This window comes from Trichomycterus rosablanca, chromosome 4 (assembly GCF_030014385.1).
Source record: "Trichomycterus rosablanca isolate fTriRos1 chromosome 4, fTriRos1.hap1, whole genome shotgun sequence".
Lineage (NCBI taxonomy): Eukaryota > Metazoa > Chordata > Actinopteri > Siluriformes > Trichomycteridae > Trichomycterus > Trichomycterus rosablanca.
Window position 1 is genome coordinate 21,218,695 of NC_085991.1, and position 18,727 is coordinate 21,237,421.

Here is an 18,727-nt window from a genome sequence, read left to right on the forward strand (position 1 = left end):
CATGAAACTTAAACTGAAATGGGGAGAGCACAAAAAGCTGAAATGAGGAGAGCACACAAAGTTTATACAGACAAGTTACCACACCAGGTAGAAGGACTGAGGCACATGTGGAGCATGACAAACTAATTTGTAGCCTAGACCAGGAACACTAGTTACAGGGCATTAATACAGCCTGGAGAGGGCATGGTCTATCACTTGGCACAGTATACATTCCATTACAATCACACTTATAAATAATTTTAAGTAATTACAAAATTAATACACCTATTAGATTTTCAAAAGGCTATAGTCTGCCAGAGTGCCTACAGAAAATGCACGGGGATCCAGGGAAAACATTACAAACTTGGAGCTGTGTTAGACCAGCACTACCTGTTGTGCAACCATTCTGCAAGAAATACACCAGGCAGGGCACCAAAATGTCACACTGTCATACCAAAGGACAGTGTTTAATTACTACATAAACAAGATTTTATGTAAGTACTGACTGGGACACCTGCTAATTTCAAAAGCTAAATCGCATCATTCATTTATAAAAAGATGTCATGTTTCAGACTCTTAGTCTCCAGTATACAAATGTACTAAGGATTATTAATAATTATTATTAATAAATATTATTAAGTGAATACATCCACCTGCTTAGATGCAGACATCCTGTGATCTTTTTTCAAGGAACTCAGGTAGTTTGCAGCACTCTTTGGCCATAATGGAGTAATACCTTCAATGACTAAGGTGCTTCCAGAGGTGGTGTACCCTATTTGACATGAGTCCCCAAAGATGAATTCACACTGGACGCTGACTGTGTCAGTGATGGAGTGACTGCTTCGCTCATTTTAATTGCCACCAGTGTATACTAAGCTCCTCTCTCATTTCCAGCAATATGAGTTGCCACACTGGACTGAGAAGCTAGTTTTTCACCCCTGTCCTTTTATCTTATTGTTTCCTACTTTCCACTGTGGTCATGCATTTTGCTGGGAGCAAGTCGCTGATGTCTCTCTGGGGTGAACGTCTGGCCATCTGTTCTATTCTCTCTTGTTTTGGGCTGCAGATGTTATTTGGTCCTTTTGTTCCTTTCATTAATTTATTTTATCCACCCTTATTTTGTACAACCCCAAATCAGAAAAAGTTGGGGCAGCATGAAAAATGCAAATATTAATAAAAAAACACAAAGTTCCTTACATTTACTTTGACTTTTATTTGATTGCAGACAGGATGAACCTGATATATTTCATGTTTTGTCTGTTCAAGTACATTTCATTTATTAATAAACATCCCATTCCTGCATTTCAGGCCTGCAACACATTCCAAAAAAGTTGGGACAGTAAAGCATTTACCACTTTGTATTGTTGCCGTTCCTTTTCACCACACCTAAAAGACATTTTGGCATCAAGGATACCAAGTGATTTAGTGTTTCAGCTTTTATTTTGTCTTCCTGCAAACACGTCTTAAAATGTGCAACAGTATGGGCTCGTCGTTGTCACATTTTTTCGTTTCAAAATTCTCCACACATTCTCTATTGGGGACAGGTCAGGACTGCAGGCAGGCCAGTCTAGTACCCGTACCCTCTTCTTCCACAACCATGCCTTTGTAGTGTGTGCAGCATGTGGTTTTGCATTGTCTTGTTGAAAACTGCATGGACATGGCTGGACATGGATAACATGAGGCTTCTTTTTTGCACAGTTAAGTTTTAAGTGGCATTTGTGCGTGTAACTCTGTATTGTAGTGCTTGACGAAGGTTTGCCAAAGTAATCCCCTGCTCATGTGGTTATATCAGCTATTGTTGAGTGGCGGCTCTTGATGCAGTGCCGTCTGAGGGATCAAAGATCACGGGCATTCAGCTTAAGCTTGCACCATTTGTCTTTATGCAATAAAATTCTTCTCGATTCCTTGAATCGTTTAATGATATCATGCACTCTAGAGGGAGAAATATGCAAATCACTTCCAATCTTTCTTTGAGGTTCATTGTTTTTAAACATTTCAATCATTTTCTTACACATTTGTTGACAAACTGGAGATCCTCTGATTATCCTTGCTCATCAAAGACTCTCAACAGAGACTTTTCTGGATGCTGCTTTTGTACCAAACCATGATTACAATCACCTGTTGACATCACCTGTTTGGAATCACATCATTATTTAGTTTTTTCACCTCATTATTAGACCTAAACTGCCCCCGTCCCAACTTTTTTTTTGGATGTGTTGCAGGCCTGAAATGCAGGAATGGAGGTATATTAACAAATGAAATTAAGTTGAGCAGACAAACCATGAAATATCTTGGGTTCAAACTGTCTGCAATCAAATAAAAGTCAAAGTAAATGTAAGGAACACTGCATTTTTATTTTATTTGCATTTTCCATACTGTCCCAACTTTTTCTGATTTGGGGTTGTAGTTGCATTTTTAGCTACAGTATTATTTTACCTTGGTTTTTGCATCTTGCATATTGGGTTCATCCTCCCTGTTCTCACAGATACAGGGCTACACCTGCTGCATAAGTTGGGAAGTTAGACCAGGCCTATTACAACATCAGCAAAATATACAGCTATATAAACCTATATCTGTATAATTCAACTTTTATAAGCTTTATAAGCTATAATTCTGTATAATATAAACCTATATCTGTACAGTTCACATAAGAAACTAACAAGTCCTCAGAGATCTCATAATTGTCTGCTAATTTTATACATAAAAATCATTCTGTCACAGCTTATTTGACCCTAAAACTATAGGGTGTCCCAAAATTCACGCAAGATTTGAATTTGGCGCCATTTGTGCGGTAAAGATCATGTGATTTAACGCCGTTGGACTTTTTTCTTTTGTGTTTTTTGAAGTCTAAGGTTTATGCCATCAAGCCCACGACCACCCACGCCTTGAAGGAGGAAATTGAGTGCTGTATCAACGAAATTCAGCCGCATTTATGCAAAACGGTCATGGAAAATTTCATGGGCCAGCTGTAGCCTAGTGGTTAAGGTACTGGACCAGTGATCAGAGGGTTGCTGGTTCAAGCCCCACTACTGCCAGGTTGCTGCTGTTGGGCCCTTGAGCAAGGCCCTTAACCCTCAATTGCTTAGACTGTATACTGTAACTGTAATGTAAGTCGCTTTGGATAAAGGCGTCTGCTAAATGCTGAAAATGTAAATGTAAATTTCGACAAAAGAGTGCGTATGTGCCAGCAAAGCCGTGGAGGCCATTTACCCGATATGCTATTCCATACATTACCCTATACTGTATACTTTATAAATCAATTAAAAATTTAACTTGTGTTCTCTATCAAAATTACTTCTTGCGTGAATTTTGGGACACCCTTTATATATACAATATATCGAAGTAAAACCTTAAACTTCCTAGTTTAAAATTATAATAAATGTGATCCCTGAACACAAAAAAATTGAAGCTTTTCTGGTCAAATTGAAGTGTATATCAAAATATAAAATTCAAGTTTAAATCTCAGCTCGCTATCGGCCTGCTGGGCTCCTACGCTGATGTGACTATGTCTGAGGGTGGGCGGACCGAAAGGATTCCTCGTTACTGCTGCAGTTGTTACTCGTTACAAGTGGGAATTGGATACAACTATATTCAGACAAAGGTAAAAATGCATAAATGGAATAATAATAATAATAATTTTTTTGTCCATGGGGTGGAGGGGCATGAGGGGGAGTTCTTGGCTAAAACAGCCTAGCTATCGAGAAACATTCATTCATCACCACTTTTTCAAGGTGGGTCCAGTTTATTGGGCAAAGAACAGGAAACACACATACACACAAAATTCACCCTCCCAGGATTTCTCCCAGGCGTTTGAGACAACATTGCTACCCACTGCACCATTGTGCCTCCCACCATTATCGAGTGAATTGAAGCCTATCCTTACCATCAACAGTTGAAAAGTTTTTGTGCTGTGACATATCAAATGAGGATCATGCTAAATATTTGGCCTACAGCCTGTCAAACAGCTCTAATTAGCCTTTTTGCATTGTTGTTTTTGTGGGCTTGTGGGGTTTGGGTTTTAATGGAAAAGCAGACAGGCATGAAAGTATGAGGATCTCTGCCTGCATCTCTAGAGGCTACTCATGCTTTGGAAGAAATCTGATTACTTGTATTTCTTCTGTACAAATGGCTAGGCTCATTTCCATGAATGTGAAAGGCCTGGATAGAATGTGCAAAAACAAAAGAATAAACCATGGATGTTTACAAGCTGTGGACAACAAAGCATTAAAATTAGGAACCTAGTATAAATTACCTTATAATGCCCTAAAATCTCTGAGCTATATACCTATGTGTTTGTTATTTACTTTTCTCAAAACACAAAGGTTGTTAAGCATTTCTATTATCCATTATTTTGACCACCACCTATATATATACCGATCAGCCATTACATTAAAACCACCTCCTTGTTTCTACACTCACTGTCCATTTTATCAGCTCCATTTACCATACAGAAGCACTTTGTAGTTCTACAATTACTGACTGTAATCTATCTATTTCTCTACATACCTTTTTAGCTTGCTTTCACCCTGTTCTTCAATGGTCAGGACCCCCACAGGACCACCACAGAGCAGGTACAATTTAGGTGGTGGATGATTCTCAGCATTGCAGTGACAATGACATAGTGGTGGTGTGTTAGAGTGTGTTGTGCTGGTATGAGTGGATCAGACACAGCAGCGCTGCTGGAGTTTTTAAATACCATGTCCACTCACTCACTGTCCTCTCTATTAGACACTCCTACCTAGTTGGTCCACCATGTAGATGTAAAGTCAGAGACGATTGCTCATCTATTGCTGCTGTTTAAGTTGGTCATCTTCTAGACCTTCATCAGTGGTCACAGGACGCTGCCCATGGGGTGCTGTTGGCTGGACTATTCTCAGTCCAGCAGTGACAGTGATGTGTTTAAAAACTGTGTCTTATCCATTCATACCAGCACAACTTACACTAACACACCACCACCATGTCTGTGTCACTGCAGTGCTGAGAATGATCCACCACCCAAATAATGCCTACTCTGTAGTGGTCCTGGGAGAGTACTGACCATTAAAGAACAGCATGAATGCAGGCTAACAAAGCATGCAGAGAAACAGATGGACTACAGTCAGTAATTGTAGAACTACAAAGTGCTTCTATATGGTAAGTGAAGCTGATAAAATGGACAATGTGTGTAGAAACAGGGAGGTGGTTTTAATGTTATGGCTGATCGGTGTATATATATTAAAATCAAATCAAAAATCAAAAGCCACCTGTTTAGTAAGACAAAGTATCTACGTTTACTGCACATATTACGCTTACAGACACAGGACCAAGCATCTTTAACTCTTTGGGAGAGTGATACTTGAGCTGGCAGTGTATCATAACCTTGGTGCTGTAACTCATTTGGGAAAACAAGACATGAGCAAGACAGGAAAAGCAAGACATGATATAAAGCTTTCTTTGAGTAAGAGCTTTTTGAATTAGAAACATTTTAGGTGACAAAATGGATTTTGGAATTGAGTTATATTCACTACTTAATGAACAAGAAAAACCACAGTAAAAAGCAGCACACACAGAGGTTAAATTGATTTCCATTTACTATCAGTGATAATACTGATACTTATGTGGTACAGCCTAAAGTATGCTAAAAGCTATCAGATATTATCAAGAAGCTAATTGATCACCTTTTATGTTTATTGCTTCATTAATTATAAAATGCAAAGCAAAATGTATTTCTTAGATTAGAAGCACATATTGGTTATTTCCACAACTTGGTATGCAATAAAATGTCATCCTACTTCATGTACTCGGCAACAGATAAATGTAAAATGCAGCTCTCTAAAAATTCTAAGCTAAGTCCAAGAGAAAAGATCTTTTTTATACAAAGGTTAAATACAAAATATTCATAACTACTGGACGACAACACAGTTTTTTTATTATTTAACATAGTAAACAGTGTTTTAATGTGTTGTGCAGGATTCTCACATTTCCACTGACTATTTTATGAGTGCATTCCTGTTCATGACAGCAAATCCATAGTTAAACTGAAGGAATCATGACGCAGCACTTTCTCAGCCTGTGGAAGAATAAATTTAGACACTTAAGCATCCTAGCAGCATGATAATATTACCAATACAAGTGGAGCTTTAGACAGCCAAACATAAGCATTAGCCCTTTTGGGAGGGGGTGTGTGGGGGGGGGGGGGTATCCATAAAGTGTAGTCATCAAATATAGCATGGGGTCAAACAGGAAGACAATTAAAAGCACTTGCTAAGGATGGCAAATCAAAAACAGTGTAATCAAGTAAAGGTAAAGTAAGGTGAAGTAGCTAGTGGATTACTGTAAAACAAGCCTCTCTATAGCTGACCAACAGAATTTAGAACAGATATCTGCTGGTTTACCATTGAGACCAAGTGCAATAGGTTCCCTGGCTTTAATCCAGTGGGTGTGTTTAATTTAAGTTTCAAGTTTATTTGTCAATTGTACAAATGTTAGCAGCAATTGTACATGTGTGTTGGGAGGCTTGGAAACTACAAATATGCAAACATAAGAGAAAAGGAGAGAATAGAGAGGATAAAATGGGGGATAAAGTCCTAAAAATAGAAGAAAAATAAAATAGGATAAAATAAATTAAACAAGCTTATACTGTATATATCAATATATGAGAGTGTATATATACATTTAAAAGTGCAGATATGCAGATGTTATCAACTGTAAACATTAGCAAGATTTTAAACAGCTGTTTTTAGTACATTCATCTGTTTCTAGTGCATTCTTTAATAAGATGCGGATGATGTGGCACTCTGGTGGTGCAGTAGTCTAATACATTTGCCCACAACCTAGTGTCAACAGACACCGTTATTTTTTTCCTAAAGGTTGGAAAGACCAAAATTGGAAATCACCCATTTAACACTGCAACAAAGACTTCTACTGTCTGGTTAATGTGCTGCCATAAGTGGAGGAGGAAAATGGAGATAGTAGAGTGGTCCTCTGTATTTGCTGAATCTGCAACTGGCTGGTAAAAAATGTGTCCAGTGGCTTTATGTGCAAGAGGAAGAGGTGGCCAGAATGCACAGAAAAATTGAAAATAACCAAAATTTGGAGCAAAAGTAATCCAGGTGAGAGTAACTTTGTTGAGAGACTTGGCCTTAATGGCATGTGGAATGTACTGTGCAGGCATTTCATTAGTCCATTCCATACATCTATCCACAATTAATCCAAACAGGGAATGGTACGATGTGATCCAAATAGCAAAATAGTAAAATAGCATTTCTTCACTGTATATAGAAATTAAAGGCATCTGCCAGCAACTCTTACTTAAATCCCTTTTCAAATTAAAGCAATCTGCACCCAATCAAGTAAACAGTTCATTTATTCTTCAGATTAGATTTGTGTCATATTTAGACACACTGCTTTTTATCAGGCCATATATTTTTGTAACAATGGCACTGGTGGCTGCACACATCTACACCCATGATTGACCTCAATATGTTGTTCTATAAGATAAAAATTCTTGGTTACAGTTTATACAAATTGGCCAGTCTGGTGGAAATATCAAATGCGTTGAAGCTTAGCAATGTTATTTTACCAAAAATCATTTGCTCACTTTGACTGACTGCCCCTTACCGACATCCCCTGGAAACACAGGGTATTGCTTCTCTTGCAAAATCACACATACTTCCCCACACTTTGGGGTCATTCTAAGTAGCACCTTTATGAGAGGCAGGAGAAAACTGGAATACCCAGAGAAAAACCCACACAGACATAACACCTTGCCGCCTATACAATCATTTTGATCAGTTTGTTTTCTATTTGTAACAGTGTCTTTTTCTTTTTTTGGTAAAGGTTTCCCTAAGCAACCACTTATTTTGCTTTTGTGTAATGCGATTCCTGCAGATGAAAAAGCACAAATGCAATTTGACAAGCTGAAGTAAAGAAACAATCTCTCATGATCTCTCATTTTGATTTTCTTTAAAAAAATTAAAAAAAACTCCTGGGGCTTATAAAATTCCAACACGGTTTTCAAATATCAGTCATTGAACTTGCAAACAGGGAAAATTATAGCATAGGCACACATAAGGCATTGCATCAGCACATCCAAAGACACACAAATTGCCATATATCTCTAAAACATAGACTGGCTGGAGAACGGATTAGATTAAGTGCCTGATAGTCTAATGATAGGATTGTAATTGATAGAAGTATTCCCCATGGCTTACTCGCAGGCTAGCGTTTGATGTACTACTGTAGCCTTGGGTCTTTCTTTAAGCAACAATTCTATGTAAATTCTTTCTGCCTGCCACAGTAGCAGCAAAACTGAAATACTCTCAAAGGATGAAATTGCATGTAATGAATCCCATTTCTCTTTGTGATGACTGTTAAAATGTCACTTGCCTCTTTTTAAAAATATTTCTAAGGATTCTGAAGGCAGAGAGACAAAAGAGCCAAATTCGAAGATAAAGGAGAAAAAGTAAAACATGACACACCTTAAAATGCCTAATTTTACCATTTCCTACCTAAAATCTTAATGTTGCCTAACCAGACACAAAATAAAGTCCCAGCAACTTCATAAAGGATTATCACAGGGACGCCCACCCCAACACCCACTTGCACCCACCCCACAAAAAAATATTAAAAATATAAATAAATTTTTCATGTACAGTATATCACATATTTCATACACCAGAATTATCCAAAACATCCAAGACACTTTTTTTTACATTTATTTTATTTAATACCTCCGTACCAATCTAACTTTCTTATTATTTGCTATATAATAAATACTATAAGGAAAAATATAAATGCACATTTGGTGGATTTTTAAAGGGTTTGAATAAGCTCCAAGTGAACACTTTAACGTATGCCATATTACCAGGTGTTTCAAACACACCCAGTAGCAACAGGTGTATAAAATAAATGTTATAAAACTAATTACATACTAATTTCTTGTTCCATGATGTGCAAATTGTAGACCAAAAAGACACGAGTCCAGTGTAAAGAAGCTCCAGTGGCATTCAAAGATCTCTAGCCCATTTAACTCCTTTGGTGTAGCAGGGCAAATGTGTCAACATACCTGCAAGAAATAAAAAAGAAGCCCAATTTGCAGGCTATAAGGCCACAAACAAAAGAGGTAACGTAAAAATAAAAGCAGAGGCCAACGTAACAAAAACAAACAAAGCAAAAAAAGACAAAAACATCCGCAGCCCAGAACGGAGAGAGGAATGGAGATAGAGCAGAAAAGAGATAGAGCAGAAATAAAAACTGGTTGAAACAATATGGCAAGCTGCTCAGATCACCTGTGACAAGCAAGTTTTCAGAATAATAACTTTGATAGTGTTTTGTATAGTTCTTTAAAAATGCTGTTTGATCTTAAGACATAAAAAAAAAATCTCTGGCCAAAAAAGTGAACACTTCTGAGAAATGTTTCTTTTTGGTGAAAACAAGATTCTTGTTTACTCAGTAACCTAATGGATCTTTGGCAAAATGACATGCAACAGATTGAGCTGTGACTAAGGTATTGGAAGAAAGCATGTGAGAAGCTATTTGTTTTTGTTACCTTGTCACTCGGGGCAAAAAAAAAACAGGAACACTAAACCCAAAAGTCGAGACTTTTTTAAATCAGTTCACATGTCTAATTAAAATGCCCCTTTTTAAATCTTATTAAATCAAACATTATACCATTTGAGGCAATTGATTATACAAATATATTATACAAATTTCAATATTTGTAAAATAAACATACAAGTTTACAGGATATAATTTAGTGGCTGGTTTCAAAAAAAATCTCCAGTTTTTTACTTAGTTTAACATTTTATTGGTAATTTAATACATAACGTATATTACATACATTGTTTGTTTGTAAGCTGTTTTTTCTTATTATTCACTTGTAGTGAGGCATTCAGGTGTTACAGCAGTCTATGTTTGAGGGGGTGGATGGCCAACGTCAGGCCATGACGTTGGATGTGAAGGCCTGGCTCATTTTAATTATTTAATTCATCTATGTGTTCTGTGCGAGTAAGACCAGGGCTCTGGAGTTCCTACAAACCAAGGAACTCAGTTGCAGTTGTTTTACTGGAATGAGAGAATCAGTTTGTGGCCTGCTTAGACATGCAAACAGCAACATTTGATCATTCAGAATTACTCTGTAAGCAAGTTAATTTTACACAGATGACACTTCAGCTTTATTCTAAGTGTTTATGGCATGCAGACTCCACTTTGCAGTCCTTCAAAAACTGCTTGCTGTAATTCTTAACCTTCATTTTTTTAGAACAGTTAATGCATTTGTACCCAACACTGTACCTATTGTTAAACAAAAGTTTAAGAAGTTTCATGTACCAGCATATCTGTGTACACAAAGCATGGATAATAAAGACATGTTTTGCCTTTTATTTTATTGGGGATGAACCACCAATGACCTGCACAGAGACCCAACATGAACCCCACCTAACACTTTTGTGATAAATCAGAACAGTGGTTGTGATCAAACCCTCCTCACCCAACCTCACTGCTTGACTTTATAAATGCTCATTAAACCCAATGTGCACATAGAGGGACAACTTCACATTAATAAACAGGATTTTAAAATAAACCAGGTGTCTACATACTTCTGTGTACATTCTGGCTGTTTTGGAACTTGTGCAGTGCTAAAAGTGAAATAATAAGTAAATTAACCTTAAATTATTGGAGGACAATGACCTAAAACAGTCATCAAAACCAGTTATTAAATGGCTTCATTAGGCTAAAATTAAATGTAGGAAAGGCATTTCCCAAGGGTGTGGCCTCCACCCTATTAAGAGAATGTGGGCTGTACTGACAAGTAAGATTCACACCAGAAAATGATGATGAATTCTGCTAATTAGAATGAGCAATGATCCAAACATAATATATTTTTGATCAAGCAGATTTAAGTAAACTCCCAATAAACTTGTGACAAATTAGCACTGAGAATATCTGCAAATAAAGCATTTTTAAGGTCAGGTAGTGTATTCATCCCTAAACCGATGTTTAGGTCAGGGATATGTGTATGCCAAATCAGTTTCTCTACACCAAACTGGTTAAACTATGTATTAATTCAACTTCACTTTGAGGCCCAGGGGCCCAGTAAGAAAATGCATTCCTCAAAACTGTATTCGCAAAGCTGGAAGCATTTATTTTATCTAACTAGTTTTATACCCCTGTTAGCAATGGATGTAGCTGAAACAGCTAAACTCAATTATTATGAAGGGTGTCCACATACTTTTGGTCAGATAATTCAATAAAAATGTATTCAAATCATTCAGCCACTAAAAAGGAATTGCAGATATTATTGAAATCCTAAACTTGATATGAACAACATGTCCCTTAAAAGAGTATGCAAACCTTTCAGCACACATCCAGTATGCAAACCCCCTAAAGGCTTCTGCTTAGTGCAACAAAAATGAATACATAGAAAGAAAATATATTTAGTGAGTGCCGTCTATTAAATTAAGTTGATTTATGATTATGTCAAGGCTGACATTTCACAATCCTCTGAGATTATAACATGCACAAAGATCACCTTTAAAAATTAGATTTAAAAGAGCTCAGGTTTTTCTGCTCACAAATATTAAATCTGAAATCAATATCATTTCTAAGAAATAAATTAAATTCATTTAAGTGCAATAAATGCAGCTTTTTTCTTTTTTTTTTAAATCTTCTATCACTTATGTCTTAGATATGCCACAGAATTTGGAATTTGTCTGATATAAGCTACAACAAAGCTCTTTACTGTCACCTTACATAAGAAAGAAAGTTGTAAAGATTGAAATAGGAGTGTGCATTTTAATTTAGATACAAAACAAAGATCATTTAGATGCATATCTTCTTTCCTAGATTGCTTTTTCATCCACAAATTTAATACGTGTCATGCAATATTTTGCCTTTAAAAATGATTTTCTGCCAAGACTTCGGTCCTTCCATACACTGCTAAATTGCTGTCAATGAGATCAATAGAGTGGACTGAACAAACATTGTAGTGGTCCTGTTGTTACTGCAAAAGGTTGCCTTCATTTTTGCAGAAATGCCTCCAGCTCCAAGAATTCAGGACCTGTGGAATTGATTTGAGTCAGGCATGGAGGCTTTGTACACTTAACTGTAGGCACCAACATTGATTTCCAGGTCATTTAGAAAAACCCACTCTAACAGGGCAGTGCAGGCCTCGCCACAGAGGCACCAGGTGTAGCGCCGTACCTGCAATGTTACAAAAATACCCAGCTGCAGGATACTTAATCATGGTAGAACACCACTGTGGCTAAAGAACCACATAAAAAAAATGGAAAATTATTACCTGAAATCATAAATGGACAAAACTAAATGAAGCTAAAAGAAACCAAATAATAAGCCACAGCCTAAAGTGGTAAAAGAAACTCACGAGAAAAACAGATAAGCCATGACTAATACCACTAGCACCCCAGCGATCGCAGGGCAAAGCAGAAATCATAGAGATAGAATGAAGAAGTAATTCAGAGGAGCTGAGTTGCCACTAGTGCCAGCTACTCAATCCACCAGCGACAGCCCAAGCACTGGAAATAGAAACCTATAACTGATTTACAACTCTGCATATTGACCCAACAAACACATGCAACAGACAGGAGAGGAAAAGACCCTGCAAAGAGCTGGGTAACATATATCAAAACACCCACCAAGTAAAGCTAATAATGCTGAATGTGGTTCAGAGAATGTCCCTCAAGTGCCATTTAAAGTCTTCTCCGCCTCCATGCCTCCTGATGGCCTACACGTCAGGTTGGCACGTTAAATCCATCCTTTAACATGCTGGCTTTACTTGCTAATTTACCTAGTTGCACCGTAAGTCCACATATGCAAAAAATTGTAATCACTTTGTTTATTAGTCTTCTTTCTATGTACCGCTTTGACAGAGTAAGTATGATTTACTCACATATGATTCCAACATACAGGGCTGCAATTTAAACAAAGAATTTTAATGTTATTTTTTCTACTGTAAAAGCTGTATCATTCCAGGTAATACAGTCTTTCCAAATATACATTTTTGTAAAGGAGCAAGCAAAATTAAAAAAGAATCAATATCAATGTTAAGTTTAATATGCTGATATATAGTGGACAAATGACCAGTTAGAAGAGTTATATTTTAAATAAACTAACCCATACTGCCAATTACAGTGTATCACAAAAGTGAGTACACCCCTCACATTTCTGCAAATATTTCATTATATCTTTTCATGGGACAACACTATAGACATGAAACTTGGATATAACTTAGAGTAGTCAGTGTACAACTTGTATAGCAGTGTAGATTTACTGTCTTCTGAAAATAACTCAACACACAGCCATTAATGTCTAAATGGCTGGCAACATAAGTGAGTACACCACACAGTGAACAATTGTGCCCAAAGTGTCAATATTTTGTGTGACCACCATTATTATCCAACACTGCCTTAACCCTCCTGGGCATGGAATTCACCAGAGCTGCACAGGTTGCTACTGGAATCCTCTTCCACTCCTCCATGATGACATAACGGAGCTGGTGGCTGTTAGACACCTTGAACTCCTCCACCTTCCACTTGAGGATGCGCCACAGGTGCTCAATTGGGTTTAGTCCATCACCTTTACCTTCAGCTTCCTCAGCAAGGCAGTTGTCATCTTGGAGGTTGTGTTTGGGGTCGTTATCCTGTTTTCGAAGGGAGGGGATCATGCTCTGTTTCAGAATGTCACAGTACATGTTGGAATTCATGTTTCCCTCAATGAACTGCAGCTCCCCAGTGCCAGCAACACTCATGCAGCCCAAGACCATGATGCTACCACCACCATGCTTGACTGTAGGCAAGATACAGTTGTCTTGGTACTTCTCACCAGGGCGCCGCCACACATGCTGGACACCATCTGAGCCAAACAAGTTTATCTTGGTCTCGTCAGACCACAGGGCATTCCAGTAATCCATGTTCTTGGACTGCTTGTCTTCAGCAAACTGTTTGCTGGCTTTCTTGTGCGTCAGCTTCCTTCTGGGATGACGACCATGCAGACCGAGTTGATGCAGTGTGCGGCGTATGGTCTGAGCACTGACAGGCTGACCTCCCACGTCTTCAACCTCTGCAGCAATGCTGGCAGCACTCATGTGTCTATTTTTTAAAGCCAACCTCTGGATATGACGCCGAACACGTGGACTCAACTTCTTTGGTCGACCCTGGCGAAGCCTGTTCCGAGTGGAACCTGTCCTGGAAAACCGCTGTATGACCTTGGCCACCATGCTGTAGCTCAGTTTCAGGGTGTTAGCAATCTTCTTATAGCCCAGGCCATCTTTGTGGAGAGCAACAATTCTATTTCTCACATCCTCAGAGAGTTCTTTGCCATGAGGTGCCATGTTGAATATCCAGTGGCCAGTATGAGAGAATTGTACCCAAAACACCAAATTTAACAGCCCTGCTCCCCATTTACACCTGGGACCTTGACACATGACACCAGGGAGGGACAATGACACATTTGGGCACAATTTGGACATGTTCACTGTGGGGTGTACTCACTTATGTTGCCAGATATTTAGACATTAATGGCTGTGTGTTGAGTTATTTTCAGAAGACAGTAAATCTACACTGCTATACAAGCTGTACACTGACTACTCTAAGTTATATCCAAGTTTCATGTCTATAGTGTTGTCCCATGAAAAGATATAATGAAATATTTGCAGAAATGTGAGGGGTGTACTCACTTTTGTGATACACTGTACATGTTTTTTGTAAATCAAACCCAATTATCATAACAGACAACTAAAGAGTTTACTTCAATAATATTTTCCTTCTGTCCAGTGGTGTACACAATCTTCACAAAGGGCAGGGGCTAATGTGTTGCAAAAAAAAGCTTTTTGAGGGGGAGGTGGGGTTCGATTTTTTTCCTTTTCAAAATGGGGCCATTAATTTAGAGATACAGTGGGCGCCGGCAGTAAACATTTTACAAAGTAATGTTTTAACTTTTCATGAAACCACCAGGAAGTTACTTAAAAATGTACTAGGTCTTGACATGAAAAATCTGCTGTTAGTCTTCCTGCCATTTGACTCATTAAGATTTACGTTTACACTTTAAAGTGTTTAGCAGTGATTTACAGAAAGTGCTTTTTAAGTGCAAGGTGCAAGGTAAGTGCAAGGTAAGACTATAACCCAGCACATTTCTGATGTTATGTGTTGCTGATATGCTCTTATCCTCACTATAAATCATAGCAATATTCAGCACAGATAATGCCTTTAAAAACATAGAACAGTTTTCTATGTGCAGGAACACAGATGGTTAATCAGCTGACCTACATGGGTTGGACAATGAAACTGAAACACCTGTCATTTTAGTGTGGGAGGTTTCATGGCTAAATTGGACCAGTCTGGTGGCCAATCTTCATTAATTGCACATTGCACCAGTAAGAGCAGAGTGTGAAGGTTCAATTAGCAGGGTAAGAGCACAGTTTTGCTCAAAATATTGCAATGCACACAACATTATGGGTGACATACCAGAGTTCAAAAGAGGACAAATTGTTGGTGCACGTCTTGCTGGCGCATCTGTGACCAAGACAGCAAGTCTTTGTGATGTATCAAGAGCCACGGTATCCAGGGTAATGTCAGCATACCACCAAGAAGGACAAACCACATCCAACAGGATTAACTGTGGACGCAAGAGGAAGCTGTCTGAAAGGGATGTTCGGGTGCTAACCCGGATTGTATCCAAAAAACATAAAACCACGGCTGCCCAAATCACGGCAGAATTAAATGTGCACCTCAACTCTACAGGGTCAATATACACGGCCGGGCTGCTATAGCCAAACCTTTGGTCACTCGTGCCAATGCCAAACGTCGGTTTCAATGGTGCAAGGAGCGCAAATCTTGGGCTGTGGACAATGTGAAACATGTATTGTTCTCAGATGAGTCCACCTTTACTGTTTTCCCCACATCCGGGAGAGTTACGGTGTGGAGAAGCCCCAAAGAAGCGTACCACCCAGACTGTTGCATGCCCAGAGTGAAGCATGGGGGTGGATCAGTGATGGTTTGGGCTGCCATATCATGGCATTCCCTTGGCCCAATACTTGTGCTAGATGGGCGCATCACTGCCAAGGACTACCGAACCATTCTGGAGGACCATGTGCATCCAATGGTTCAAACATTGTATCCTGAAGGCGGTGCCGTGTTTCAGGATGACAATGCACCAATACACACAGCAAGACTGGTGAAAGATTGGTTTGATGAACATGAAAGTGAAGTTGAACATCTCCCATGGCCTGCACAGTCACCAGATCTAAATATTATTGAGCCACTTTGGGGTGTTTTGGAGAAGCGAGTCAGGAAACGTTTTCCTCCACCAGCATCACGTAGTGACCTGGCCACTATCCTGCAAGAAGAATGGCTTAAAATCCCTCTGACCACTGTGCAGGACTTGTATATGTCATTTCCAAGACGAATTGACGCTGTATTGGCCGCAAAAGGAGGCCCTACACCATACTAATAAATTATTGTGGTTTCAGTTTCATTGTCCAACCCCTGTATGTGGAACTGAACCGATTGGGAGGAGTTGTCTCACTTGAGTGTATCTATGTAGTTCTGGCCCACTGGACCGTTCCCTCGCTGACTTACCAAAACACAATTAATACAAGGTCAGAGTTTTAATTCAATTAAAGCCATCGTTAACAAAGATCAGGGCCTGAAATAATTAAATTTCCTTCACCAGGTGATTATATAGAGCGGTCAACCAGAATGGCTTCAGATCTCAAGAAGGTTCAGCATCAATGTACAAGACCAAGGTTCTATTTATAGTAACTTGTTCCTAGTGGCATAGACATTAATCATATTTCTTCCTGTAGAATTGTTTAGTTTTCAATTAAATGACCAATATCTATTACCACCTGACCTAAACCTCTAAATAGTTTTTCCTAGGTAAATTTAAGTCAGCTAAAGATAATGTTATTTTCATCACCCTGCTTCCTGTGTGTAATTGTACTTATTTGGACAGGAAGGAGAGGGCTGTTTAAATCCTGGCTCTGAACAGGTCGATAAAGATGACGAGTTAGACAGCACCTCTCTGAGTTGTGTCAGACCAGTCGTCATCCTGTCTGCAGGCATGATGAACAAAGCTGTCCCTCTATTCTCCCCTGTGGCTCCTTACATAGTGCTCAGCTTCCATTTACACCACTCCATTGTCACTCTATTGCTCTCAAGTTAGTGTTCAATATTAGAGATCTGATTGAACCATATAGCCTCTCCACATGACTATTCCAAGATCAATGCACTACAAGAGACATATACAACAGAGCTTATAAATAAGTCCATGATATGATCACTGTTCAGCAAAAGTCAGAGGTGGCCACTCTCGAATACAAACATAAAACGTAAAATTCTGTTTATTTTCAGGCATTAAGATCTGAACTCACACTCATGTTTTGTAATAAAAACCTTATCTGTATCTTATCGACAGATGACCTTACAGTCTCTCAAAAATGTTCAAAATAAAGAGTTGAAATTGTTTTCTTTTATAATCAAGTCAGTTTCTGCCTGCTTCTCTACTATAACTTCCATTTTTGTCTAGCTTATTTAATGAACTCTCACCTCAACTAGATTCTTGAGGTTCTTTTAATGTATGTTCTGGGATCTTTTGTAGCTTCTTGGATTAATTGTTGCTAAACAGACTGTTCGCTCCATTTTTCTCCATGTTTTTTTTTTTTTCAATTTGGAAACAATGGCTAAATCATACATAATTTTGTTGCAGTCCTAGAGCCTCTTTTCAGACATATATTTGATTTTGTCTTTCTTAATAGTGACACTGTATTTCTTATAGTAAAGTTCATAGATAAGTAAGATTAACTGTATATTTTACAGGCTAAAATTTAGCCTAGTTGTGTTCAATTAGCTAAATTGGTTTATCATTACAAACTGGTTATATACAGTAAGTAACTAAGGGACCAGTAACTCTGTAATATGCATATAAGACAACATTGTTTCTTGAATATAATTCAAAGAATTATATGTGTTTTATTTGTGTAATCTTATGTGTTGTATCATTATCTAAATTGTACAGTGTGACAACAAAAGCAATCAGATATAAGCAATCAGAAAGGGACATCACATTTTTACAAAACTGTATTTTATATTTTTATTACATATTAAAACATTGGAAAGTCCTTTATGCCTTCCTGCCATCCAACTCAAGAGTACACAATCTGGGAAGCAGCATTTTAGACTCTACCAGCTTAGTAGTGCTGGTAGTGGAGTCTAGATTTTTAGAGGTTTATTTGGTTGTAGCCAATAATGTCCCTTAATTAGTAATTACAGGTAGGCAACATTAGCAAGTTACAGGCCACAGTTATCACGTTTGTTAAAGCTACTTTAGCTTATAATGCTGTAGCTTATACTGGTTTTAAATAGCAATTAGTTGAAACAAAACAATACAATTTTAGCAATTTATTTGTAAGTGTCCAAATATTTTAAAATATTGTGTAATTATTACAATTCTGCATAGGCTCATTAGCACACAGTCAAGAGGCTGGTAAGCTAATATACCTGCCAGGTAGCAGTTGTAGTTTGTACAATGTTATTTTTTTATATAATTTTTTATACTGATGCATGTGGGGGTGCTTAAGATAAGCAGCCTTAAACTACACTAGCCCACTACCGCTGTGATCCAGGGTTTAAATTCTCAGCAGTGCTATAGGCTGGTCAGGCATCTACATACAAACATAATTAGCTGTGGGTGAGGAGGGATGGCCAAGGTGTGTTACTGCATTGCGTCCAGTGATTCCCAGAGGAAACCGTATTTA